At 40.0% G+C, this 26,604-nt stretch overlaps 1 protein-coding gene across 4 annotated transcripts in view; it reads left to right on the forward strand.

Annotated features, from left to right (window-relative positions):
• The window catches only part of FKTN (fukutin), a 124,311-nt gene extending 103,193 nt beyond the window's left edge, over positions 1 to 21,118 (forward strand). For 2 of the 4 annotated variants that reach the window (XR_014247886.1, XR_014247888.1), the window contains one exon: positions 9,378 to 12,936. The gene's annotated coding sequence lies outside the window, so the exon portion shown is untranslated. Of the gene's footprint in view, positions 1 to 9,377; positions 12,937 to 20,084 lie in introns of those variants that run through there. The other 2 variants (XR_014247887.1, XR_014247885.1) reach the window with 2 other exon arrangements.
• Positions 21,119 to 26,604: the final 5,486 nt, after the last annotated feature.

Raw genomic sequence — 26,604 nt, forward strand, 5'->3', positions numbered from 1 at the left:
TCGCTTCATCTTTCACACAGCTTCCTAACTGTCCTTCTCAAATCACAGCTATGGTCAGGTCGTCCCCTGCTATCAAACCTTCAGTGTCTTGTCCACCAGACTGAGACAGATGCCATACCCCAGCAAACCAGGCCCTCTGCAGCCTGGCTCAATGTACTATTCCCTTTACCTTCCACAATTGCCTAAATATATTATGCATGCTAATGAAACCACTTCACTTGTTGGTCCAACAGGCCAAACTCTAATACCTCTGACTTTACTCTTGTGAGTCCATCTGCTTGCACTAAATTCCACTTGCTAAAATCCTTCATGACTGATCTTAAGTACCACTCCTTCAGGAAGCTTGACTCATCTTAAACACCATCTTACATGAAGTCCTCCTAGATTTCCACCACTCAGTCTAATGTCTCCTTTTGTAGAATCCTCTTATATGCTTCAAGACCCTTACTTCCTCTCCCCTGTGTTATATACATCTTGTGCATATTCTGTCCCCAGCAACAAGATAAGATCTCCTTGAGGGCAGTGACAGTTTATAACATTGAGTCTTCACAACAGCCCTGCCAGTGACCTCACTTTTAAAATGAGAAAACTATATCAAGACTAGCTCCATTAAGAATACTCCTCTAGCCTCCCCTGAAAGATGACACTGAAATGCAACTTGAACAGGCTGAATTTTCCTGAGAAATCGCAAGTCTAAAGCTCTTCTTTTTTTTTTTAAATTTTTATTGGAGTATAGTTGATTTACAATGTTGTGTTAGTTTCAGGTGTACAGCAAAGTGAATCAGTTATACATATACATATATCCACTCTTTTTTAGATTCTTTTCCCATCTGGGCCATTACAGAGCATTGAGTAGAGTTCCCTGTGCTATACAGTAGGTCCTCATCAGTTATTTATTTTATATATAGTAGTGTGTATGTGTCTATCCCTAAAACTTTTCTTAAAAGTTTGTTTCTCAAAATATCCATTCACCAAGGCCCTTGCAACACCTGCCTGATGAGGTTTCACCAGCCAAGAATGGCTTGAGATGACCCAAATATGTATAAGTTACGCACAACAGGCTTTGTCCTTAAAAGGCCAAAGGATGAAAGGGGTCAGGAGAATGGACAGCTTAACTGCTGACCCACAGGCCAAAGGTTAGCTAAGAGTCATATCCTTAAATAAAAAGGTCAAAGATAAGGAGGAAATCTAAAAGCTCAATGGCAATGCAAAGTGGGGGATTTAAAGTGGCAGGTGTTAGGAAGGAATGCCAAGGGGAGAGTGTGGTTCAGTATTATAAGAAGCCAGGGCGTGGGCTCCTAAACGCACCCTCCCTTCTATGACTATTGGAGTTTACTATAAACAGGGAAATTTCTGTTCTATTTTCTCTTTATTGCTAATGACCTATCATTAGCATTAAAAATCACTAGGTTTAAAAGATTTTTAACCTAGATTTTAAAAAGCACTAGATTTTTACATAAACCTTAGTTAGGTTTGTAATCTACCAAATAATGTTTACTCTAATAATTTCCAGAGCTGAAGGGGGTAGTCGAATGAGGCAAGCTGTAGACTTGCCTTTTCTGGATAATTTTAAAAATCAGGGTTATCCAATATGTTCATACACTTGGACCTAAGTAACTCTCCTTTGAGGAAGCTATCATAAAGAAATAATCAGAATTATGGTCAAAGGATTATATATATGGGTATCTATTTCAGAATGGTTTACAATACAGTGTAAGTAAAAATAAAGTAAATGTATGGTAATAAAAGTCAGAGCCAAGATTTGCTGAGTGCTTACGATATGCCAGGCACTGTGACAAGAGCTTCCTGCATATCAGCTCACCTAATCTTCATAACAATATTATATTGCTAATATAATATCAATTATATGTATTGTTCTCACTTCACAGATGACAGAACTGTAGTTTAGGAGATTTTTTTTTTTAAAGGGTGAATTTAAAAAATTTTTTTTAAATTTTATATTGTAGTATATTTGATTAATATTGTTCTGTTAGTTTCAGGTGTACAGCAAAGTGATTCAGTTATACATGGACATGTATCTATTCTTTTTCAAATTCTTTTCCCATTTAGGTTATTACAGAGTATTGAGTAGAGTTCCCTGTGCTATACAGTAGGTCCTTGTTGGTTATCGATTTTACATATAGCAGTGTGTACATGTCAATCCCAAACTCCCAATCTATCCCTTCCCGCTCCCCACTTCCCCCCGGTAACCATAAGTTCGTTCTCTAAGTCTGTGAGTCTGTTTCTGTTTTGTAAATAAGTTTGTTTGTATCATTTTTTTTTAAGATTCCACATATAAGCAATATCATATGATATTTGTCTTTGTCTGGCTTATTTCACTTAATATGATCATCTCTATGTCCATCCATGTTGCTGCAAATGGCATTATTTTATTCTTTTTAACGGCTGAGTAATATTCCATTGTATATATGTACCACATCTCCTTTATCCATTCATCTGTTGATAGACATTTAGGTTGCTTCCATGTCTTGGCTATTGTAAACAGTGCTACAATGAACGTTGGGGTGCATGTATCCTCTCAAACCGCGTTTTTATCAGAATATATGCCCAGGAGTGGGATTGCTGGATCATATGGTAGCTCTCTTTTTAGTTTTTTAAGGAACCTCCATGCTGTTCTCCATAGTGGCTATACCAATTTACATTCCCACCAACAGGGTAGGAGTGTTCCCTTTTCTCCACACCCTCTCCAGCACTTATTTTTTGTAGACTTTTTGATGATGGCCATTCTGACTGGTGTGAGGTGATATCTCATTGCAATTTTGATTTGCATTTCTCTAATAATTAACAATGTGGAGCATTTTTTCATGTGCCTGTTGGCCATCTGTATGCCTTCTTTGGAGAAATGTCTGTTTAGGTCTTCTGCCCATTTTTTGATTGGGTTGTTTGTTCTTTTTGATTTTGAGCTACATGAGCTGTTTGTAAATTTTGGAGATTAATCCCTTGTCGGTCACATTGTTTGCAAATATTTTGTCCCATACTGTGTGTTGTCATTTCGTTTTGTTTATGGTTTCCTTTGCTGTGCTTTTGAGTTTAATTAGTTCCCATTTGTTTACTTTTGTTTTTATTTCCATTACTCTAGGAGATGGCTCGGAAAAGATATTGCTGCGATTTATGTCAAAGAGTGTTCTGCCTATGTTTTCCTCTAAGAGTTTTATGGTATCTGGTCTTACATTTAGATCTTTAACCTATTTTGAGTTTATTTTTGTGTGTAGTGTTAAAGAATGTTCTAATTTCATTTTTTTTACATGTAGCTGTCCAGTTTTCCCAGCAGCATTTATTGAAGAGACTGTCTTTTCTCCATTGTATAATCTTGCCTCCTTTGCAGTAGATTAATTGACCATAGGCGCATGTCTGGGCTTTCTATCCTGTTACATTGATCTATATTTCTGTTTTTGTGCCAGTACAATACTGTTTTGATTACTGTAGCTTTGTAGTATAGTCTGAAGTCAGGGAGCCTGATTCCTACAGCTATGTTTTTCTTTCTCAAGATTGCTTTGGCTATCAAGATTGCTTTGGCTATTCAGGGTCTTTTGTGTCTCCATACAAATTTTAAGATTTTTTGTTCTGGTTCTGTGAAAAATGCCATTGGTAGTTTGACAGGGATTTTATTGAATCTGTAGACTGCCTTGGGTAGTATAGTCATTTTGACAGTATTGAGTCCCCCAATCCAAGAACATGGTATATCTTTCCATCTGTTTGTGTAATCTTCGATTTCTTTCATCAGCATCTTATGGTTTTTGGAATACAGGTTTTTGTCTCCTTAGGTAGGTTTATTCCTAGGTATTTTATTCTTTTTGATGCGATGGTAAATGGGATTGTTTCTTTAATTTCTCTTTAGGAGATTATTTAACTTGCCCAAGTTTCCACTGTTGGAGCCAGAATTCAACCCTTGTCATTTTTACTCAAAATCACTGCTTTACACAGACAGATTTTTTTTTTTTCCATCAGAGTTCTTGATTCTTTTTGAGCCTAACTACCTTAATAGAACCTCACAGACCAGGCATATTATCCAATAACATTATTGGGTAAACAAACACAACTCCAAAAAAACCAAGCTTCCTGTTCAGAAGCACCAGGCTGGGGGTAATACAATAAGTCCCCGGCAGGTAGACTGTCCTATAGAGGCAGGATTGAATGTGAGCCCACAGTGCAACTGGTCTGTGCCACAGTCTGGACTTGATGGGGTGTCAACATGAGCTGGCTTCATTTTTTCTCAGTCACTGTGGCAAACTAAAGAATGTCGCTCACCATCTGGTTCTACAAGAATGAAGTCACTAGCCACAGCAGTCACTGACCTTTAACACACCCTGAAAGGAGTTCAGAGTGGAGATCAGGAATGAGGCACTCTGTGCTTTGGTAAGAACTGGGAGAACAGGCCTTCAGATAGTTCGATATTTTCAGGAGAAAATTTTATGGACCCAATTTCTTTCATCTTCTTTTACCTAGAAAAGCACTAAAATCATTAATGGAGACATATGCTAAGCCCAGCAGCAACCTTCTACTGAGATGTGTGCTTGATTGCACATACCCGCTTCACCAAAATCACATATATATTGACCTCCCCCCCTTCTCTTTGGAGAAGTCCCTCAGAGCTATCTGAGAGGCTGTTTCCGGGCTATAGTCTTCATTAAGCCCCCCAATAAAACTGAAGTCACAGCTCTCACACTGTGCATTTTTTGTTTTTTTTTCAGCTGACACTGCCTTCAACCATGCTCTGCCTGATCTTCCTTTTCCATGCTATAATGGCATTTGGGCAGAGCCCATGCCTTTCCAGTCTTTCAGGAATAAAAAGACCAGTTCAGGCCAATTCAAAAGCCCATCTCATCTCCTTCCCTCCTCTACCATATATTGTAAAATACTTGGGTGTAAAAATTAGTTTTTAGAAGACAGTCACATATATACTTGCAAAGAGAACTTTCTAAGCAAAAGTTTAAAAATACACATTTTCCAAGGTGTAAACATCTTCTTTCTTTTCCTAAGCACTTTTGTTTAAAGAATAAATGTGTAAGTGTTACATGGTCAGATAAAATGTTTAAGTGAATGTGCTAAATGTGTATAAATTTTAAAAGCTATACATTTTCTCATCTGTGGTTATAAGTATACTAAATTTAAATGGACTCAATTCAGCTGCCATGCTTTTATAAATTGATAAAGTATTCTAAAATCTATAGTTTTTGTATTCCAGAAGTAATGCTTTTAAAGATATGATTGACATAATGGGGGATATGGTAATATGCTCAGAAAATGGTTATCAAAAAGTTATTTTCCAGAACTATTTTTAATGAAAAAAATGGAGAGTGGAAGTGGGGTTAGTACAGTAGTGTTTATTCTCTTAAAAATATTTTTGAGCTCTGCAAAAGACAGTGTCAAGAGAAGGAGAAAGCAAGCCACAGGCTGGGAGAAAATATTTGCAAACGACACATCTGACATAGGACTGTTATCCAAAATATACAAAGAACCTTAACACGCAACAAGAGGAAAACAAACAACCTGATTAAAAAATGGGCCAAAGACTTTAACAGATACCTCACCAAAGAAGATATGCAGATGGAAAATACACCTATGAAAAGATGCTCCTCATCATATGGCATCAGGGAAATGGAAATTGAAACAATGAAATACCACAACACACCTATTAGAATGGCTGATATCTGGAACACTGACAACACTAAATGCTGGAGAGGAAGGGGAGCAACAAGAACTCTCATCTGTTGCTGATGGAAATGCAAAATGGTGCAACCACTTTGGAAGGCAGTTTGGCAGTGTCTAACAAAACTAAACATATTCTTCCATATGATCCAGGAATTGCGCTTTTTAGCATTTACCCAGAGGAGATGAAAACTTATGTCCACACGAAAACCTTTACATGGATGTTCACAGCAGCTTTATTAGTAATTGCCAAAATCTGGAAGTAACCAAGATGTCCTTTCAGTAGGTGAATGGGTAAATAAATTGTGGTACATCCGGACTATGGAATATTATTCAGCACTAAAAAGAAATGAGTTATCAAGCCATGAAAAGATATAGAGGAACCTTAAATGCATATTACTAAGTGAAAGAAACCAATATGAAAAGGCTACATACTGTATGATTCCAACAATATGACGTTCTGGAAAAAGGCACAACTATGGAGACAATAAAAAGATCAGCATTGCCAGAGGTGGGGGGGGGGGGCGGGAGGGATGAATAGGTAGAGCACAGAGAACAGTGAAAATACCCTGTATGATACTATGATGATGGATACATGTCACTATACATTTATAGAAACCCTTAAAATGTACACCACCAAGAGTAAATGCTAATTATTTTTCAATGGGTCTTTGTGCAAATATATTCTTATTTCCTCCTTTCCTATATCACCTTGCTTTTTTCTCTTAACACTATATTCCGGAGATCTTCCCACACCAGAGAACTTTCTCATTCTTTTCAATATCTGCATGTATTATATCATATGGCTATACCTTAGTTAACCAGTACCTTATGAGGGACACAGGTTTTTTCCAGTCTTTTGCTGATACTAACAATCCCATGATGAATAGCCTTCAACATACATGATTTCCCAATTTTGCAGGTGTATCTGTAGGATAAATGCATTCTCAGCAGCAATGTATGGGAATTCTTTTTTTTTTAATTTTATTTATTTTTTTATACAGCAGGTTCTTATTAGTTATCCATTTTATACATATTAGTGTATATATGTCAATCCCAATCTGTATGGGAATTCTTGTTTCCCTGTGGATTCACCTGCAGAGTATGCTGACAATTGCTGGGATACTTACCAGTCTGATGGGTGAAAATGCTATCTCAATGTGGTTTTAATTTTCATTTTTCTTTATTTATTTAATGTATTTATTTTTGGCTGCGTTGGGTCTTCATTGCTGCACGCAGGCTTTCTCTAGTTGCAGTGAGCAGGGGCTACTCTTTGTTGCGGTGCGTGGGCTTCTCATTGCAGTGGCTTCTCTTGTTGCGGAGCACGGGCTCTAGGCACACGGGTCTCAGTAGTTGTGGCACACAGGCTCAATAGTTGTGGCTTGCGGGCTCTAGAGCACAGGCTCAGTTGTTGTGGTGCACGACCTTAGTTGCTCCACGGCATGTGGGATCTTCCTGGACCAGGGATCAAACCCATATCCCCTGCATTGGCAGGCGGATTCTTAACCACTGCGCCACCAGGGAAGTCCCTGTGTTTTTCTTTTATGAGTGAGGCTGACATCACATGTTTATGGGTCATTTGTATTTCTGTTTCTGTGGACTGTCTGTAGATTTTCTTTTTTTCCATTGGGTTGTTAGGCTTTTTTCTTCCCAATTTTCAAAAGTTCTTTTTATATACAGGAGATCAACCTTTTGTCTGTGATGTGAATTACAAGTATTTCCCCCCAAATTTTCATTTGTCTTATGACTTTATTTATGGTGCTTATTTGCCATGTAATAAGAACTTTAATTTTATGTTGTGCAGTTTATCAATTTTATGGTTCTGGGTTTTTGAGTCACAGCTAGAAAAGCCTCCTTCACTCTGAGGTTTTATCCTTCTAGGTTCTCTTTAAAATCTTGCCATGAGACCTCATCTCTGAAGTTTCTGGGGTAAGAAATGGGGGGGGGGTGCTGAATATTCCCTCCTTTTTAATAAGAAGGACTTATTAAGAAGTTTAACATGACATATTTCAAATAAATTCAAATTGGATAAAAATCGCTCCTTCACCAAATTCTAAATTTTCCTCTAATAAAGAGAAATTTCAAAAACTCACTCCCTGGAACTCTGACAAGAGGACGGGAGGAACTCAGGGCCCACCAGGTCTGAGGCAGATTAGCACCCACAATCCTGACCTGGCAGAGCTAAGAGCACACACACTCTTGGGCTGGAAGAAAAACATCCAAAAGGTAGGAAGGAAAAAACACATAATAAAAGTTCAGAAGGACAACTTTCTCAAAAATGGGGGCCCCAGAGTTTCCCTGGTGGTGCAGTGGTTAAGAATCCGCCTGCCAATGCAGGGGACATGGGTTCGCGCCCCCGTCCAGGAAGATCCCACATGCCGTGGAGCAACTAAGCCCGTGTGCCACAACTACTGAAGCCTGCGCACCTAGGGCCTGTGCTCCGCAACAAGAGAAGCCACTGCAATGAGAAGCCCTCGCACTGCAACGAAGAGCAGCCCTCGCTCGCCGCAACTAGAGAAAGCCCGTGCACAGCAACGAAGACCGAACGCAGCCTATAAATAATAAATAAATAAATCTATTAAAAAAAAAAAAAACGGGGGCTCCAGAAACGGACAGCTGAGTTAAGGTGGAGTCAACATCTCCTGTGACCCCTGGTCTCCCCAGTGTAACTGGAACCCAGCTCAGGTGTGGCCATGAAGAGGGGATGCCTGACAGGCCAGAGTGGTAGAGGCCGAGATGTGTGCTTCCTGGGACACAGAGTAGGGCAAAACCTCCACTGCCCCCTCCCCCAAAGAAGGACCAGGCAATACATTTTAATGAAAGGTTTTCTGAAATCTACTGATATTGATATGAGATATATAATATTAATACATTGCCTTGCCTTGCTGGAATAAATCTTTACATGGTCATGGTATAATTGTATTTTCATATACTGTCAAATTGTGTGCCCCATCTATATCTTGACCATGATATAAGGTATCTCTGAAAAAGTCAGACTTTTTCAAAAGGAGCCTTTACTAAAACCTAAGTGGGTATGCAGAGCACCTTGTCTAAGGACACCTTGTGCCATTGCCTTTTCTGCCACTCCATCACTCTATGTAAGAGGATGTGTGAAATGCAACTGTTTCAACCCACAGCCCAAGAGAGACAGGGGCTATGAGAGCTAATCAGTTTCTCAGGCCTTCCTTGATCTGCTTCTCACCCCTTTCTCTGGATATCAGGCCTCCAGATCCCCAGATCACACTTAAGGTATTTTGCATGTTCACTTTGGCTTCTGGCAGATAGAAATTCTTTTCTTACCTGCCTCCCTAGACTAAATTTCTTCCCTAAGCTCCAGAGCTTCTGAAAACTGCCTTGCACTGTCTCCTTTGTCCTTCTCTGAGAGGCTGTATGACTCTAGGCTCCAGGAGGAAAGATGTTCCATCACAGAAATTGAGAAGGATGGATGTACTGGTGAAAAGACAGAGGAGATAAAGCAGAGAAAAGACAGCTCTTGGGAATAGAAAACTGCACTGTTCTTGGGTATCAGGATACATCTACTTGGACATATAAAGAGAACTGAATACTGCAAGTTGGGGATGGGGACGGGAAATATAAATGCCTCAAGGAAGGGTTATTAATATTCACTGAGTGCCTATTACGTGCCAGGCATTTTATAAATGCCACCTTTGATACTTCTAACCTTTTAATGGAGGTATTTGCTTTAGTTTACAGTCGGGGCAATTGTGGCTTAGAAGATTCTAGGAGACCAACTTGAGATTCACGCAATGGGCAAGCAGCAAGGCTAGGCTCTGAATCCACGTCTGCCTTTCAGCACAGGCCAAATTTCTCTGTGTTCTTCTACCTTGAAGAATAGAAACCTCCCATGAAAGAAATGCTCACTGCAGGTAGGCAATGATTGAAATGGATTTTTTCTTTTTAAAGCACAGAGTAATTTGATTGGTGATCTAGGTTTTCTATCCAGAAGAATTCTTTGATAGACCATAAATTATCCAAAGGAAATGATGGAGGTTCCATTCCTCTCAGCATTTAAATTATGTTGAACAGCATTGCAGAAGATGTATCAACAGAAATGAGCCTTCACTAACTGGCCTTCGATGTTCATCATGTTGTAAGTCAGGCTTAAACAAGGTTTCCTTTTACTTCCATAGTCAGACACATTTAGATGTTCTCTGAGCATCACGTAAACCGGTGCAGATGATGGTTGGTCCCCAGCAAGTACATGGACATCATCTCAGGACTCCTTCATCTTTAAGGGTAAAAAAATCTTTCTTCCAGGTAAGAAGGATAGAAGTAATCACTTGCTTGAAACTCAACATTTACCACACATATAGATTAGAGTCCTTCTTAGTTTTCAAAATAATGAAAATTTCAGTTATACCCATCAACTGTCTATAGCAGAGAAAGGTGCACTCAGTCAAAAAATTCCCTGGCTTCCCCTATTTTAACAAGTTGATAGTTGAGTTTTTCTCTTGTGGTTTCTAAGCACACATCACCCACAGGCCTAAAGCAACTACCACCTCCCAGCATTTTTGTTTGTTTGTTTGTTTTCTTTTCTGGAAATAAAGGAAAGAAACAGAAGTCCAATTCAGAAAGTACTGAAATCAAACATCCAGTGAACTTTGTTCCCTACAAGTAAACCCCTTATCAGTCTCTTGCAGAGATTCTAAAACGCTTATCTCAATAGACCTGATTAGGGGGCTGACCCACTCGCAATGCTGAGTAGGAATCAAACGGGCTTTCTCTTCTGTCAGCAAGCCCCGCTTTGCGATCCAGATAAATCAATTAATGGATGCAGAGCTGCTGTCTTGCCTTTCTCTTCCCCATGCTTACCTCCCCAAGCTCCCCCGGACTCCTCAGTCCCCTGTTTAATACCATCTAAGAGTCCTTATTTATAAGAGGGCTTGTGCAGGTGCAAGCTTTCAGGCCAGCAGCCCAGGAGCAATTGTCGCCCCTCCCCTTCCAAGCTCCAGGCTCCCCTCTTTGTGAGACACTTTTCTTTTCTCTGCTTTTCAGACCAAAAAAAAAAACCGCCCCTCAGCAGCTCATCTAATCGGATTATGCTAATTTGTACTTCATGAACCTAAACAGCATGACTAGATCCGCAGAGAGCTAGGGCCAGGAAGAGAGGGACAACAACTTTGTCAGTAAACCTATCCCCCAAAAGTACCAAAAGAAAGTACGTCCTGTGTTCAGCTACACAAAGCTGCTAGTCCGGGAAAGCCCACCAAGCTCTTGACAACTTAGAGTGTCCAGAAGCCGGCTGTGTTCAGAATAAAAAAGGCAGCACAGTGAAGGCACAATAAGGACCACAATGACAAGGCTGTTTTCCCCACTGTAAAGTAGGGTTTCTCTTTTCCTTCCTTCCCAACTTGCTCACATTTACCCTCTTGGCTACTCAATATATAAGGCTGGAAGCTGAAGCCAGGTGGTACAGTTCAACAAACATTTACTGGCACCTACTACCCATTAAGGATGACAGTTGGGGGTACGGGTGGTGCAAAAGTGTCTAAAACTTAATTCTTGCCCTTCAGAATTTGCACTCTGGTAGGGAAAGATATTCTAGGTACAGAAATTAGAAAACACCTCAATGAGGCGATTGCAATTCCTCTATTTGTTCTCTGCCTCGTGTTTGCTGACCCTGCTAGGGGGCATCTTCCAAAATCTTCCACACATGATTTTTAAAATAATTTATGTTCATATAAAGCTTTATGTTTATTCAGAATATGTAAGTGTATAACTTAATCTTCATAATGGACAGTGAGATCAACAAAACTGGTATTTTCAAGCCCATTTTCAAGTGTCAAAACTGAGACTTAAGAAATGTTAAAGGGCTCATCCAAGAAGAATCCTCCAGTTAATGATTGAGCTTCTGATTCCAAATCCAGTGTTCCCTGCCCCCACCCACTGCATGCTGCCTCACATTGAGAGGACAGGACCTTAGGAGGCCAACTTCTCCATTCTGTGAGTAAGACTGTACACAAAATGTTAACATTTTACGCTAATAGCTTCAAAAAAGCCTTCATGCAGAACACTCTATGACATAAATCACAGCAAGATCCTTTTTGACCCACCTCCTACAGAAATGGAAATAAAACCAAAAATAAACAAATGGGACCTAATGAAACTTAAAAGCTTCTGCACAGCAAAGGAAACCATAAACAAGATGAAAAGACAACCCTCAGAATGGGAGAAAATATTTGCAAATGAAGCAACTGACAAAGGATTAATCTCCAAAATTTACAAGCAGCTCACGCTGCTCAGTATCAAACAAACAAACAACCCAATCCAAAAATGGGCAGAAGACCTAAATAGACATTTCTCCAAAGAAGATATACAGATTGCCAACAAATACATGAAAAGATGCTCACTAATCATTAGAGAAATGCAAATCAAAACTACAATGAGGTATCACCTGACACTGGTTAGAATGGCCCTCATCAAAAAATCTAGAAACAATAAATGCTGGAGAGGGTGTGGAGAAAAGGGAACCCTCTTGCACTGTTGGTGGGAATGTATATTGATACAGCCACTGTGGAGAACAGTATGGAGGTTCCTTAAAAAACTAAAAATAGAACTATCATACGACCCAGCAATCCCACTACTGGGCATATACCCTGAGAAGACCATAATTCAAAAAGAGTCATGTACCACAATGTTCATTGCAGCTCTGTTTACAATAGCCAGGACATGGAAGCAACCTAAGTGTCCACTGACAGATGAATGGATAAAGAAGATGTGGCACATATATACAATGGAATATTACTCAGCCATAAAAAGAAATGAAATTGAGTTATTTGTAGTGAGGTGGATGGACCTAGAGACTATCATACAGAGTGAAGTAAGTCAGAAAGAGAAAAACAAATACCGTATGTTAACACATATATATGGAATCTTAAAAAAAATGGTTCTGAAGAACCTAGGGGCAGGACAGGAATAAAGACGCAGATGTAGAGAATGGGCTTGAGGGCGTGGGGAGGGGGAAGGGTAAGCTGGGACGAAGTGAGAGAGTGGCATGGACATATATACACTACCAAATATAAAATAGAGAGCTAGTGGGAAGCAGCCACATAGCACAGGGAGATCAGCTCAGTGCTTTGTGACCACCTAGAGGGGTGGGATAGGGAAGGTGGGGGGGGAGACGCAAGAGGGAGGAGATATGGGGATATATGTATATGTATAGATGATTCACTTTGTTATAAAGCAGAAACTAACACACCATTGTAAAGCAATTATACTCCAATAAAGATGTTTAAAAAAAAAAAAGGCTTCATGCATTGTGAAATTGGAAAAGCCAATTTGAATTTTCAAACAGGTAAGTGAAATTGTTCTAGAATAATCTAGACAAGTGTTTTTGGTAAACTTCAGCTCATTTTTAACCCTTAAATTTCCTGCCACAGTTCTTGTATATTTATACCATTCACTTTCCTCCTTTCTTGGTCAAGACATAGACAAATGCTCCCTGAATTGGTCTCTTCCACCCATTCTGGAGTCTGACCCTTTCACTCATCAGGTTCTTGCTGCCCTAGGTGGTTAGCACTCAGTTCTTGTGCTAGTTAGTTTCTAAACTGGTTACACCCTTGGGTGACGAAGCCCCAGTAGTTGCAGATTTCTTCCCTGGAGATTGCCACATACCTGTCTCTGTCACAACTTTCTCTTATTCCAAAGCCCTCATTCCCTCTGGGATCTCACACTGAGTTCCTGTATCTGATCTGAGAAATGCTTGGGGTTTTGTTTTTTTTTTTCAGTCTGCGTCAGGTCATAGTTGCAGCATATGGGATCTTCCTTGAGGCATGCGGAATCTTTTGTTGGGGCGCATGGGCTTCTCTCTAGTTCTGTGGGTTTTCTCTCTATAGTTGTGGTGCGGGGCCTCCAGAGCATGTGGGCTCTGTAGTTGTGGCGCATGGACTCCAGGGCACGTGGGCTCTGTAGTTTGTGGCATGCGGGCTCTCTCATTGAGGCGCGCAAGCTCAGTAGTTGTGGCACTGAGGCTTAGTTGCTCCACGGCATGTAGGATCTTAGTTCCCCTACCAGGGATTGAACAATGCAGGGATTCCCTGCACTGGAAGGTGGATTTTTTACCACTGGACCACCAGGGAAGTCCCCGAGAAATGCTTGTAATTCACATTCATTTACAGAGATGAAAAGATGGACTGTCCTGAAATTAATGAATGATTGAAGCCTTCTCAGTTCACATAGTCACTTCACCACACCTCCATCTCCATCACCCCTAAGATAGCCTAAATATGCAGCAGTAATGTTTCTGTCAAGAGAAGAAAAGCAAGGCATATTTCATCTCTGCTGTCCCCTCCCTCCTTCCCTCCGCCGCCACTCTTTGCTGTTTTTTATTTTTTTTAATAAATTTATTTATTATTTTATATTTATTTTTGGTTGTGTTGGGTCTTCATTGATGCACGCGGGTTTTCTCTAGTTGCGGTGAATGGGGGCGACTCTTCGTTGAGGTGTGTGGTCTTCTCATTGCAGTGGCTTCTCTTGTTGCAGAGCACGGGCTCTAGGCACACGGGTCTCAGTAGTTGTGGCACACAGGCTCAGTAGTTGTGGCTTGCGGGCTCTAGAGCACAGGCTCAGTCGTTGTGGTGCACGGGCTTAGTTGCTCCATGGCATGTGGGATCTTCCTGGACCAGGGCTTGAACCCGTGTCTCCTGCATTGGTAGGTGGATTCTTAACCACTGAGCCATCAAGGAAGTCTCTCTTTGCTGTTTTTTAAAAGCTAAAAAAATTTTCTTATAATCTCATAGCCTCAGATCCTGGTTAGGATGGAATGTGGAAGGGCAGAGGGTTACAGGTGGAAAATTTCAGGTGTGTTTAAATAAATCATTTCTTACCCCCAAAATGTTTTTCTTACTCAATTTACAATTGATTTAAGATCTTTTTTGTCTGAAAAGTATCCACCGGTAGTTTTGAATTAATTTTCTTATACAGTTGAATATTATAGGCCAATTTCAGACTTCCTTTTGCTAGCAGTTTAATAGTCAGCAACCTAAACAATAATGAATATTTAAACATCTTAACCTTGGTGTTAATTTAGCTGCAGATGGCCTTCTTTTGCCACTGTAATAATGCCCTATTGGATTTTTAGTGCTCCATCCATATTCTTTCATCAAATTCTTATAATGAACTAAGGGTTAGGGGTTAGGGTAGATGTGGGCTGAAGTCTTGGGACTTTGCCAAGCCAACTGCCTTGATCTCATTCAAATCAAGTATCACAGACATAGCTTTGTGAAAAAGATGACTTCTTTATGAAAATTGTAGGGATAATAGATTTTTTTTAAACCTAGAAGATTAAAAAATTTGGCTAACATTAAGAAAACAATGAATAGGAAATGCTTAAAACTGGATATTTCATAAGATATACTAATATACATTATTATTATTATGGTAGAAAATTATTTCTGAGTTCATGCTGGCAGTTTTTTCCCTATGTTTTTTTTTTTTTTTTTTTTAATAGCTACTTTATTTATTTATTTATTTATTTTTGGCTGTGTTGGGTCTTCGGTTCGTGCGAGGGCTTTCTCTAGTTGCGGCAAGTGGGGGCCACTCTTCATCGCGGTGCGGGGACCGCTCTTCATCGCGGTGCGCGGGCCTTTCACTATCGCGGCCCCTCCCGTTGCGGGGCACAGGCTCCAGACGCGCAGGCTCAGTAGTTGTGGCTCACGGGCCCAGCTGCTCCGTGGCATGTGGGATCTTCCCAGACCAGGGCTCGAACCCGTGTCCCCTGCATTAGCAGGCAGATTCTCAACCACTGCGCCACCAGGGAAGCCCCCCTATGTTTTGTGTAGCCCTCAGGATTTCCTAAAGCCAGAACCCAGCAAATCTCTGAGTGTAGAATACCATGTGAATGAGCCTCTCCACTCCAGTTACTTGGCAGAGTGCACTCTCTAAGAGATGCTAATGCAAATATGGGAAAGGAGTTTTATATCAGGTTAGAATACACAGGATACCAAAACAAAATCCAAATACCTTTGAGTGTTTTGCCTAGGATCAAAGTTTCTAAGGTCACAATGGAAATTACCAAATGCAAATGCCACATAAGAAACAAAGTCCATTGTCACATCTGGGATTAAAGCCAGAGAAAGTTAACTAATAGGAAAGATCAGACGAGTAACATCAGCAAGAGGGTAGACAGCAGGTTCCAGACCTTGTCCTCCTCCCCAACAGAAACATCAATTTACAACCATCCGTGAATACCTTTATTAGAGCTGTGGAATCCAGTGAGAGGTCACAGCATCCCAGTGGAACACAGACAATAGAAAAGATGCAGTGAAAGGGTAAGAATAACAGTTTTACTTCATGCATGTCACCCCTCCCCCAGGCCAGCACAGCACAATACTGAAAGAGATCCCTTGTCCACCATGGGGGAAAGAGAGGGCAAAGTGAGAGCCCGATTTCCCCTGCCTTTCAGGCTTCTACTTGGGAGGCCGTCTTCTGTCGCACCTCACCCAGAACCCTGAGAGAACTGGCAAGGCTAGATCTCTGGGGAGTAGCTAAGAACAAAGAAAAGGGGTGGAAGGGTCTCATCAACCAGTGCACAGATCTCAACAGCTGGCTTGCAACCCCCAGTAGCAGATCACACTTGATCTCTGGGACCAGGCCCGTCTGCCTGTGGACCCCGCCAGCTGGGCCACCTGCAGACCCCACTAGCCAGCCCACACAGAATCTCTGGGTGGGCTAACCGGTGGAGGGCTTTCCCTGACAAAGCCAGTCTGTAAAATTTGGAAAAGGTGACGGTTTCTTTATATGTGCAGACACCAATGGAAGGCTACAAGGATCATGAACAAACACCACCAAAGGAACAAAATAAATCTCCGGTAACTGACCCTAAAGAAAAGGAGATCTATGAATGACCTGACAAAGAATTCAAAACAATCATCTTAAAGAAGCTCAGTGAGCACAAGAGAACACAGATAGACAACTAAATGAAATCTGGAAATCAATACATAACAAAACAAAAAGGTAAACTAAGAGAAATCATAAAAAAGAAGCAAACAGAAGTTCTAGAGCTGAAGAATACGACTGAACTGAAAATTTCAACAGAGAGCTTCAATAGTAGACTCAATAAGAATCAGAAGGCTCAAAGACATGTCATTTGAAATTATCCAGTTAGAGAAACAGCAAGAAAAAAGAAAGGAAAAGAGTGAGGAAAGTCTACAGGGCCTATGGCATATCTTTAAGAGAACCAATGTATGCATGGTGGAAGTCTCAGAAGGAGAAGAAAAAGAAAGGGGCAGAAAACTTACTTAAAGAATAATGTCTGAGAACCCATTGATGAATGGATAAAGAAAAGGTGGTGTATATATGTACAACGGAATATTATTCAGCTTTAAAAAAGAAAGAAATCCCGCCATCTCCTGAAACAACATGGATGGACATTGAGGACATTATGCCATGTAAAATAAGCCAGACATAGAGGACAAATACTACATAATATTGCTAACACAAGGAGGCTAAAATAATCACTCATAGAAGCAGAGAGTAGAATGGTGGTTTCTGGGGGCTGGGGGGGAGGGGGAAACAGAAGTATTAGTCAAAGAGTACAAAGTTTCATTTATACAAGATGAATAACTCCTAGAGATCTACTGTACAATTTAGAGCCTATAATAATAATACTTATTGCACTATACTTAAAAATTTGCTAAGAGGGTAAATGTTAAGGGTTCTTATCTCACACACACACACACAAATAATAATAAATAGAGTGGGAGGAAACTTTTGGAGGTGATGGATGTATTTATGGCATAGATTGTGGTGATGGTTTCATGGATGTATACTTACCTCCAAGCTCATCAAGTTGTATTCATTACATATGCACAGCTTTTTGTATGTCAATCATACCTTATATTTTTTTTAAATAGGAACGATCCAATAGTTGTCAGATCTAGTGGTTCGGTGTATTCAGGCTTCTTATAAAGATATGAAGTCCCAGCCCTGTGACTGTCTTTCACTGTGCCTAAGACCCAACCCTCTGGACTGGTATGTGACACTGGCTTCCGACCATGGTGTTCTTTCCTGCAGCTCTATGCCAGTTCTTCAGCCTAAGTAGTGGCTAGGCTTTGGACTTGCGGGAAGGTGGTAGTAGAAGAATCTCATACATTTGAAGTATTGCAGAAGTTGGCAGCAAATTTTCAGTTTCACTCTTTGGCCATTTTCCCAACTCCCAATTCCCATCCACTAAATGCTGCAATCGCTCTGCTACTAGCGGGAGTCCTTGAGCTCCTCACTATTCTGTAGGATGTAAAAGATACCTGCTTTCTGAGCCTAGTCTTTGGTAGATGACTACGTCATGGAACAAGGGCCATATGCGGTACCAATAGACATAGCAGTGGGCCTTACAGAGCTCTTAATATGAGGCTGGGGGTAGGTGGGGGGAGCATATGAGGAGTGCTTGGCCCATGGATGTATAAACAGGAGCATGAGAATTAGATTGCTCTACAACAAAATAGGCATCAAATAATGGTGACTTGCCTGCAAGACAACTGTTCTTCCACCTACTTTAAACAGAAATTGTTGCATGAGTTCATGGACTTGCACTTGGGCTTCTAGGAGACAGCTGTTACAAATAGCTTGTAGAACAGAGTCCTGATCAAGTTCCAAGTCTCTTCTTTTAGTTGGAAGCTAGATCTGGGAGAATATCTACTGTTAAGATCTGGGAGAATATCTACTATTCAGTGGCCTAATTTGCTGCCATGTGATTGGCTAGGGGCCTCCTGAAAGGAATCCTCTGCTTCATAGCCAGGAATGGCAGGCAAAACACTGTGGTGTACAAAATGGGGTTAGGACTCTAGTGCATTTGCTAAACAACTATTTCCCAGACTTTCTCAACCTTCTGAGTCTGGACTAGAGGCTCCTCCTCCAAGACCTCTCATAGTACTTTGTGCTTCCTGCTGTTATAGTACTTACCATGCCATGTAATCTTTGTTCATTGGTCCGCGTGCCATTAGAGCAAAGCTCCTGAGAGCCTGGAGGTGTGCTTCATCTACACATAAAGTAGTTCACCTACATATAAAGATGCATGAACCAGCCTGTTGGAGTTTTCTCACAAATATCTCACAAGAGCCCAATGTAGAGAGTGGTGATGATGGTCATTTTTCATATAACTATTGAACCATTCACCATTCCCCTTCTGAATGGCAACCTTTGGGCAAGTTGCTGTGTTCTCATCCCCACCTTCACTGACTCTCATGACTTAGCAGCCTGGTGAAGAATAACCGTTTAATGAATTTTGAGCCTGACTTCAGGTTCCCTTGCCACCCAGCTCTGAATTGGAAGTACCCAACAAAATGTGCATGCCTGGAGCCCAAATTACATTTTTTCAAGCAACAAGACAAGACTCTTACCCCTACTTAGCTAAAATTACTTCCATTTCAGGGAGGAGAAGAGATCCCTTATAACATGCAGAGGCACACAGTTGAGGGGCCCCACAGCAGACTTGGTGTCTGGTGACCGTCCCCACCCCTCACCCCAACTCCTACTTTTTAAGCAGCTCTGTCCCCAGTGTAAAAAAAAAGAAAGTAAATGATTCAAGGAGCCGGTCATTCTCTTTCTTTCCTTCTTTCCTTCTTCCTTCCTTCCTTCCTTCCTTCCTTTCTTTCTTTCCTTCTTCCTTCCTTCCTTTCTTTCTTTCTGCCTTGGGTCTTCGTTGCTGTGCATGGGTTTTCTGTAGTTGCGGTGAGCTGGGGCTACTCTTTGTTGCGGTGCGCGGGCTTCTCATTGCGGTGGCTTCTCTTATTGCGGAGCATGGGCTCTAGGCGCATGGGCTTCAGTAGTTGTGGCACGTGGGATCAGCAGTTGTGGCCCACAGGCTCTAGAGCGCAGGCTCAGTAGTTGTGGCGCACGGACTTAGTTGCTCCGCGGCATGTGGGATCTTCCCGGACCAGGGCTTGAACCCATGTCGCCTGCATTGACAGGAGGATTCTTAACCACTGCACCACCAGGGAAGCCCCTGATCATTCTTAAGGCCTGAAATTACTGGCACCTAATGATTAACTCCAGGATGATTGTTATTAACCTCATCTGCTCTGGAAGGAATTCTTTAGAAAAAGGTGAGTATGGAACTAAGAGAATTGCATAGAGCTTAACTCTTGTGTCTCAGGATTCCAGAAGAAACCTCTGATGGAGCTGATGACATAACAATGCCTTTGACTGGACTCCAAAAACTTAACATGAATTAGGATAGGCTTTCATACCTTGGCTCACCATGCTGCTCCCGCAGAGATTGGGCTTCTTCTGGAGAGACAGAAAACCTAGTCAGGGCCAGACTGCCTACCAAGCCCTAAGCTACCTAGTAAATTTGTTAGAAGAGGTCATTACTCCTCTTTAACTGAAATTTTTTGAAGTATAAAATATGTATAAAAAGTGCACAAATCATACCAATGCAACTCTATGTATTTTCACAGTGAACACACCAACATCGTAAAACAGAACCAAAACTCCAGAAGCCCTCTCCCCATGCCTCGAAGAGCATCCACAATCCTGACTTCTAACTGTAGATAGATTAGTTTTACCTGTTTTAAAACTCCATATAAATGGAATCATGCAGAATGTCTTCTTTTTTTTAATCTCTGGTTTCTTTCTCTCAACATTATATTTGAGATTCGTTGATGTTGACGCAGGTAGCAGTATTTCATACTTCTCATTGCAAATATATTATTATATATGTACATATATTGTCAGTATATAACACAATTTATTAATTTTATTCATTCATATTACTTCTGATGAACATTTGGGTTATTTTCAGTTTGGGCTATTTTAAATAATGCCTCTGTGAACATTTGTGTACATGTCTTTTGGTAAACATATGATCTCTTAGGAATGGAATTGCTGGGTCTGAGGCTATCTGTGTTCACTTTTAGCACATACCACCAGTTGTCCAAAGAGGTTGTGTCACTTTATACTCTTACCAGCAGTGTAAGAGAGTTCAAGCTGCTTAACATCTTCAGCAGCAGTTGGTATTATTTCTTTTTTTTCATTTTAGCCATTTTAATGAGCAGATGGTAGTATCTTGCTGTAGTTGTAATTTGCATTTCTGTGATGACTATTGAAGTTGAGCACTCTGCATATGTTTATTGGTTATTTGGATATCCTCTTTTGTAAATTACCTGTTCAAGTTTTTGCTCAGTTTTGTACTGAACTTAAAAAATACTAGTTGTGGGCTTCCCTGGTGGCGTAGTGGTTGAGAATCTGCCTGCTAATGCAGGGGACACGGGTTCGAGCCCTGGTCTGGGAAGATCCCACATGCCGCGGAGCAACTAGGCCCGTGAGCCACAACTACTGAGCCTGCGCGTCTGGAGCCTGTGCTCCGCAACAAGAGAGGCCGCGATAGTGAGAGGCCCGCGCACCGCGATGAAGAGTGGCCCCCGCTTGCCACAACTAGAGAAAGCCCTCACACAGAAACGAAGACCAAACACAGCCAAAAATAAATAAATAAATTAATTAATTAATTAAAGAAAAAAAGATACCAATTTAAAAAATTAAAAAAAAAATACTAGTTGTCTTTTACTTATTAATTTATACGAGTTCTTTATATTTTCTGGGTAAGATTCCTGTGTTGGAGATAAACACAAGTAGCAAGTATCTTCCACTTTGTGCTTGCCCTTTTATTCTCTTAATAGTGCCTTTGATAATTGGAAGTTCTTAATTTTAGTGTGATCCTATTTATCTATTTTTTTTCTTTTATAGTTAGAGCTTTTTCTGAGAAGGTGTCTTTTGAATAGCAAGTCCTTTTTGGTGCAACTCTTCACCTATCTGGGAGAAATTTTTGTTTGGCTCCTGCCAAGTGCTAACATCAGTAGTTTTACTGTGGCTAGTCAGCCATACCCTGTCACCCAGGTGTTCCTTGGTTCATTGGCTTGACTTTTTTCACCTGACATTTTTGCTCTGGTAATGTTTGACTTTGTTCCTGCTTAAGCCTGCTGACTAAACCTCATCTGGTCCTCAGGTTGGATTTCTTAGTCTCAGCTACAATCTGACTGACCAAACTTGCCAATTACTCACTCTAATTAGCTAGTCTCAATATCCCTACATCTAATTTTATCCTCAGCCTCACTCCTGGTTATGGATTTGCAACAACTGTTGGCCCAGTTGTCCTAACCTCTGTCTGGTAAGGAATGTTCCCAGCTCTTCTTTAGAATATGCCCTGGCTAACCCTTCTTCTTCTTCTTTTTTTTCACTTTGATATGTCAAAGTTAGGTGAATTTAGAGGATTGGAGGCCCTGCCAAAGACTTTTCTGAACTGAACTAGTACATTTCAATGTAGATGATTTCTGGCTGAGAGAATGTGATAAGGGGACTCCTCAAAGACCTCAAGAACATGCCTTTGGTCAAAGCAATAGCATCACCTTCATGTATTCAGGGAAGCATTATTGTTATTTTTATTTGGGCACACATTATTACCAGGTATAGTGCTAAAGAGAAGGAAATAAGAAGAAAAAAACAGAACACAAAGCCAAAAGGGAGAAAAATAAACGAGAAATGCCTATACCTGTTCTTGGAATGCTAAAGACAATTTTACTGAACTTTAGTAAGTCTTCATCCTTTTTTTTTTAATATATCTTTATTGGAGTATAATTGCTTCACAATACTGTGTTAGTTTCTGTTGTACACCAAAGTGAATCAGCCATATGCATACATATGTCCCCATATCCCCTCCCTCTAGAGCCTCCCTCCCATCCTCCCTATCCCAACCCTCTACGTCATCGCAAAGCACCAAGGTGATCTCCCTGTGTCATGCTGCTGCTTCCCACTAGCTAACTATTTTACATTCAGTAGTGTATATATGTCGATGCTATTCTCACTTCGCCCCAGCTTCCCCCTCCCACCTCATGTCCTCAAGTCCATTCTCTATGTCTACATCTTTATCCCTGCCCTGCAACTAGGTTCATCAGTACATTTTTTTTTTTTTTAGATTCCATATATATGTGTTAGAATATGGTATTTTTTTCTCTTTCTGACTTACTTCACTCTGTATGACAGACTCTAGGTCCATCCACCTCACTACAAATAACTCAGTTTCGTTTCTTTTTATGGCTGAGTAATATTCCATTGTATATATGTGCCACATCTTCTTTATCCATTCATCTGTTAATGGACACATAGGTTGCTTCCATGTCCTGGCTATTGTAAATAGTGCTGCAATGAACATTGTGGTACATGTCTCTTTTTGAATTATGGTTTTCTCAGGGTATATGCCCAGTACTGGGATTGCTGGGTCATATGGTAGTTCTATTTTTAGTTTTTTAAAAGAACCTGCATACTGTTCTCCATAGTGGCTGTATCAATTTACATTCCCACCAACAGTGCAGGAGGGTTCCCTTTTCACCACACACTTTCCAGCATTGTTTCTAGATTTTTTGATAATAGCCATTCTGACCAGCGTGAGGGTGATACCTCATTGTAGTTTTGATTTGCATTTCTCTAATAATTAGTGATGTTGAACAGCTTTCATGTGCCTCTTGCCCATCTTTATGTCCTCCTTGGTGAAATGTCTATTTAGGTCTTCCACCCATTTTTTAATTGGATTGTTTGTTTTTTTGATGTTGAGCTCCATGAGCTGTTTGTATATTTTGGAGATTAATCCTTTGTCTGCTGTCTCATTTGCAAATATTTCTCCTATTCTGAGGGTTGTCTTTTTGTCTTGTTTATGGTTTCCTTTGCTGTGCAAAAGCTTTTAAGTCCCATTTGTTTATTTTTGTTTTTATTTCCGTTACTCTAGGAGGTGGGTCAAAAAAGATCTTGCTGTGGTTTATGTCAAAGAGTTTTATAGTGTCTGGTCTTACATTTAGGTTTTTAATCCATTTGGAGTTTATTTTTGTGTATGGTGTCAGGTAGTGTCCTAATCTCATTCTTTTACATGGAGCTGTCCAGTTTTCCCAGCATCACTTGTTGAAGAGGCTGTCCTTTCTCCATTGCATGTTCTTGCCTCCCTGGTTGTAAATTAGGTGACCATATGTGCGTGGGTTTATCTCTGGGCATTCTATCCTGTACCACTGATCTGTATTTCTGTTTTTGTGCCAGTACCCTATTGTCTTGATTACTGTAGCTTTGAAGTCAGGGAGTGTGATTCCTCCAACTCCGTTTTTCTTTCTCAAGATTGTTTTGGCTATTCAGCATCTTTTGTGTTTCCATATGAATTGTAAAATTTTTTGTTCTAATTCTGTGAAGAATGCCATTGGTAGTTCGATAGGGATTGCATTGAATCTGTAGATTGCTTTGGGTAATATATTCATTTTCACAATATTGATTCTTCCAATCCAAGAATATGGTATATCTCTCCATCTGTTTATGTCATCTTTGATTTCTATGACCAGTGTTTTATCATTTTCTGAGTACAAGTCTTTCGCCTCCTTAGGCAGGTCTATTCCTAGTTATTTTATTCTTTTTGTTGCAGTGGTAAATGGGATTGTTTCCTTAATTTCTCTTTCTGATTTTTCGTTGTTGGTGTATAGGAATGCCAGAGATTTCTGTGCATTAATTTTGTATCCTGCAACCTTACTAAATTAATTGATTAGTTCTAGTAGTTTTCTGGTGGCCTCTTTAGGATTTTCTATGTGTAGTATCATGTCATCTGCAAACACTGACAGTTTTACTTCTTCCTTTCCAATTTGTATTCCTTTTATTTCTTTTCTTCTCTGACTGCCATAGCTAGGACTTCCAAAACTGTGTTGAATAAGAGTGGTGAGAGTGGACATGTTCCTGATCTTAGTGGAAATGCTTTCAGTTTTTCACCATTGAGTATGATGCTTATTGTGGGTTTGTCATATATGGCATTTATCATGTTGAGGTAGGTTCCCTCTATGCCCATTTTCTGGAGAGTTTTTAATCATAAATAGGTGTTGAATTTTGTCAAAAGTTTTTTCTGCATCTATTGAGATGATCATATGGGTTTTATTCCCTAATTTGTTAATGTGGTGTATCACATTGGTTTGCATATATTGAAGAATCCTTGCATCCCTGGGATAAATTCCACTTGATCATGGTGTATGATCCTTTAAATGTGTTGTTGGATTCTGTTTGCTAGTATTTTGTTCAGGATTTTTGTATCTATGTTCATCAGTGATATTGGTCTATAATTTTCTTTTTTTGTGATATCTTTTTCTGGTTTTGGTATCAGGGTGATGGTGGCTTTGTAGAATGAATTTGGGAGTGTTTCTCCCTCTGCAGTTGTTTGGAAGAGTTTGAGAAGGATCAGTGTTAGCTCTTCTCTAAATGTTTGATAGAATTCGCCTGTGAAGCCATCTAGTCCTGGACTTTTGTTTGTTGGAAGATTTTTCATTACGGTTTCAATTTCAGTACTTGTGATAGGTCTGTTTATATTTTCTAATTCTTCCTGGTTCAGTCTTGGAAAATTGTCCCTTTTCAAGAATTTGTCCATTTCTTCGTGGTTGTCCATTTTATTGGCATATAGTTATTTGTAGTAGTCTCCTATAATCCTTTGTATTTCTGCAGTGTCAGTTGTGATTTCTCCTTTTTCATTTCTAATTTTATTGATTTGCATCTTCTCCCCTTTTTTCTTAATGAGTCTGGCTAAGGGTTTATCAATTTTGTTTATCTTCTCAAAGAACAAGCTTAAAGGTTTTATTGATCTTTGCTATTGTTTTCTTCATTTCTATTTCATTTATTTCTGCTCTGATTTTTATGATTTCGTTCCTTCTACTGACTTTGGGTTTTTTTGTTCTTCTTTCTCTAGTTGTTTTAAGTGTAGGGTTAGATTCTTAACTTGAGATTTTTCTTGTTTCTTGAGGTGAGATTGAATTGCTATAAACTTCCCTCTTAGAACTGCTTTTGCTGCATCCCATAGGTTTTGGGTCATCATGTTTTCATTGTCATTTGTTTCTATGTATGTTTTATTTTTTCTTTGATTTCTTCAGTGATCTCTTGGTTATTTAGTAGTGCACTGTTTAGCCGCCATGTATTTGTTTATTTTTTCAGTTTTTTTCCTGTAATTGATTTCCAATCTCATAGCATTGTGGTCAGAAAAGATGCTTGATAGAATTTCAATTTTTCTTAAGTTTTCTGAGGCTTGATTTGTGACCCAAGATGTGATCTATCCTGGAGAATGTTCCATGTGCACCTGAGAAGAAAGTGTATTCTGCCACTTTTGGGTGGAATGTTCTATAAATATCAATTAAATCTGTCTGGTTTATTGTGTCATTTAAAGCTTGTGTTTCCTTACTTATTTTCTGTTTGGATGATCTGTCTATTGGTGTAAGTGGCATGTTAAAGTCTGCTACTATTATTGTGTTACTGTTGATTTGTCCTTTCATGGTTGTTAGCATTTGCCTTATGTATTGAGGTGCGCCTATGTTGGGTGCATAAACATTTATAATTGTTATATCTTCTTCTTGGATTGATCCTTTGATCATTAGGTAGTGTCCCTCCTTATCTCTTGTAACAGTCTTTACTTTAAAGTCTATTTTATCAGATACGAGTATTGCTACCCCAGCTTTCTTTTGATTTCCATTTGCATGGAATATCTTTTTCCATCCCTTCACCTTCAGTCTGTATTTGTCCCTAGGTCTGAAGTGGGTCTCTTGTAGACAGCATATATATGGGTCTTGTTTTTGTATCCATTCAGCCACTCTCTGTCTTTTGGTTGGGGCATTTAATCCACTCACATTCAAGGTTATTATCGATATGTATGTTCCTATTACCATTTTCTTAATTGTTTTGGGTTTGTTTTTGCAGGTCTTTTTCTTCTCTTGTGTTTCCTGTCTAGAGAAGTTTCTTTAGCATTTGTTGGAAAGCTGGTTTGGTGGTGCTGAATTCTCTTAGCTTTTGCTTGTCTGTAAGGGTTTTAATTTCTCCATCAAATCTGAATGAGATCTTTGCTGGGTACAGTAATCTTGGTTGTAGGTTTTTCTCTTTCATCACTTTAAGTATATCCTGCCACTCCCTTCTGGCCTGCTGAGCTTCTGC

The sequence above is a fragment of the Balaenoptera borealis genome (assembly GCF_965194805.1).
Source record: "Balaenoptera borealis genome assembly, chromosome: 8".
Lineage (NCBI taxonomy): Eukaryota > Metazoa > Chordata > Mammalia > Artiodactyla > Balaenopteridae > Balaenoptera > Balaenoptera borealis.